The sequence below is a fragment of the Cnephaeus nilssonii genome (assembly GCF_951640355.1).
Source record: "Cnephaeus nilssonii genome assembly, chromosome: 4".
NCBI lineage: Eukaryota > Metazoa > Chordata > Mammalia > Chiroptera > Vespertilionidae > Cnephaeus > Cnephaeus nilssonii.
In genome coordinates, this window is record NC_137075.1 from 1,513,997 (window position 1) to 1,516,798 (window position 2,802).

The window sequence follows — 2,802 nt, forward strand, 5'->3', positions numbered from 1 at the left end:
CATCATCCAGGCATTGGGGCCTGGATAGAACAAAAGGCAGAATAAGGAATTTTCCCCTTTTATCCTGCCTCACTGCTTGAGCTGGGAAATCTCGTTTCATCTTCTCCTGTCCATGGACTGGGATTTACACCATGGCTCCCCTAGTTCTCACGCCTTGGATTTGCACTAAACTACACCACTGGCTTTCCTTAGTCTCTAGATCACAGACAGCAGATCATGGGACTTCTCAGCCTCCATAATCACATAAGCTAATTTCTCATTTTGCATAATGCACACACACACACACACACACACACACACACACACACGCACACACACAGTTAACCCTTGAGCAACATGGGGGATGCTGACACAGTCAAAAATCCACATATGCCTTAGCTGGTTTGGCTTAGTGGATAGAGTTTTGACCTGGGGACTGAAGGGTCCCAGGTTCAATTCCAGTCAAGGGCACATGCCCAGGTTGTGGGCTTGATCCCTAGAGGGGGCATGCAGGAGACAGCCAGTAATGATTCTCTCTCATCACTGATGTTTCTATCTCTCTCTCCCTCTCCCTTCTTCTCTGAAATCAATCAATATATATATATTCCACATATAACTTTAGCGGCCTTCCAAAAAATACTGTTTTCCATCCAGGGCAGATGCAAAACCAGGAGATATTTACTGGGGAAAAAAATCTGCATATAAGTAGAACTGCGCAGTTCAAACCCATGTTGTTGAAGAGTCAACTGTGTATCTGTCCAGGTAGGTTGATGAGAGAGAGAGAGAGAGAGAGAGAGAGAGAGAGAGAGAGAGAGAGAGATCTGATTCTCTGGTGAACTCTGGTTAATACAACCATTCTCTCAGTTACCCTGAAAATTGTATGTAGGGTTGTAAGCCTTCTAGCTCTGTTATAAGCTACACTACTGCATTCCCCAAAAGCTAAAACCTCCTTTTCATGCTAACCAAGTTTGTCACAAATTCATGCTCAAGGTGCTGTGTGCAGACTTGTGTTCATGTCATAGTCTGATCAGGAAGGGTACTACTTCAGGGGAGCAGATGGGTAGAGAGGTACTGGGGGCCAAGTCAAGTGTGACCTGGAAAACAAGTCATGAGATTCGCGAGCTAAGAGGAAAACATTTGAAAGCAGTAATGAGGGAGTTGAACTGAAGTCATAAACAAAGAGAACTAAATCATTTATGAAGAAGCATTAATGGAAGATAAATCTAGAGTAATAAAGAAACTAGAGAGAGCTGCCATTTTGCTAGGGCATGTGTGTGCTTTTAGTAGTCAAACCAGGTAAGACAGCCATGTAGAAACTGGTTCCAAGCTGGAGAGGGCCCAAAGGAGGTTGGGCAGGGCGGACACAATCCCAGTTTTAGATCCCAGAGGCTGAGACCTGGGCAGATGGGAGGAAGAGAGCATCTGATATGCTGCCAGCAGCAGGCAACCACATGGATTCTCAGCCAGTACTACAGAGTCCAAGAATGCACCTGCCCCATCTCAAGTTACCTTTTAAGGAAAGTGGCCCAAACCGGTTCTTTCCTGTGTCAGTTGCTATTACTTATGTCATGTTTTGAGTGAAACCAGCTCAGTCCCCTCATCATAATTGGCTTCACCAGACACTGATGCCCATCAAAGGTAGCCACCCATGAGCCAGACACCGCAACTGCCTCTGAGGTAGTGTGGCATAAAATCTACCCCATGAGGTCACTTCATATAGAAAATCCACCTGTTATAGGCTGACTTGTGCTCTTTCTCCCCACCCCCCAATTTATATGTTGAAGCCTTAACCCCTAGTGTCTCAGAATGTGATTGTATTTGGAGATAGTCCCTTTAAAGAGGTGATCAAGTTAAATCAAGGCGGTTAGAGTGGGCCCTAATCCAATCAGACTGGTGTTCTTGCAAGAAGAAATTTAGATATACACAGAGACACACCATGGGGGCCCACATAAAGGAAAGGCCATCTGAGGACACAGTGAGAGGAGGCATCTGCCAGCCAAGGAGAGAGGGAGCTTCAGAGGAAATCAAACCTACTGACACCTTGATCTTGGACTTCTAGCCTCCCAAACAATGAGGAAAAAATTTCCTGTTGTTTAAACCACCCATCCTATGGTATTTTGTTATGGCAGACCCAGCATTCTAATGTGCACCCAACTCAGTTTTCCCTTTGGGGAAATTAAGTGCAAGATTTGGATCACTCATAGTCCAGTTGAAACTACTGGAATCTAGACAGAGAATCCAGCTGAGAATACTGTTGTTATGACCCTGCATTCTTAACTCTGCTGGCAATCATAAAAGACCAGGTGTGCTAGTCTCTTGCTTGAAAGCAATAATAAGGGAGTTGAAGTGAGAAACAATGAGAATTAAATGACTTCTGAAGAAGCATCAATGAAAGATGAGTCTAGAGCAGTGGTCGGCAAACCGCGGCTCACGAGCCACATGCGGCTCTTTGGCCCCTTGAGTGTGGCTCTTCCACAAAATACCACGTGCGGGCGCGCATGTACAGTGCAATTGAAACTTCGTGGCCCATGCCCAGAAGTCAGTTTTCGGCTCTCAAAAGAAATTTCTATCGTTGTACTGTTGATATTTGGCTCTGTTGACTAATGAGTTTGCTGACCACTGGCCTAGAGTAACAAAGAAACTAGAGTGAGCTGCCATTTTGCCAGGGCATGTACATGTGTGTTTCTGGTAGTCAAACCAAGTGAAACAGCCATGTAGAAACTGGTTCAAAATTTATGGAGCTAGGTTAATAAACAGGAAGCTCCTGAGAGGCAAGGCCAAGAATACTGATAATGAGGAGAAACCAAGATGGTCACATAAGGT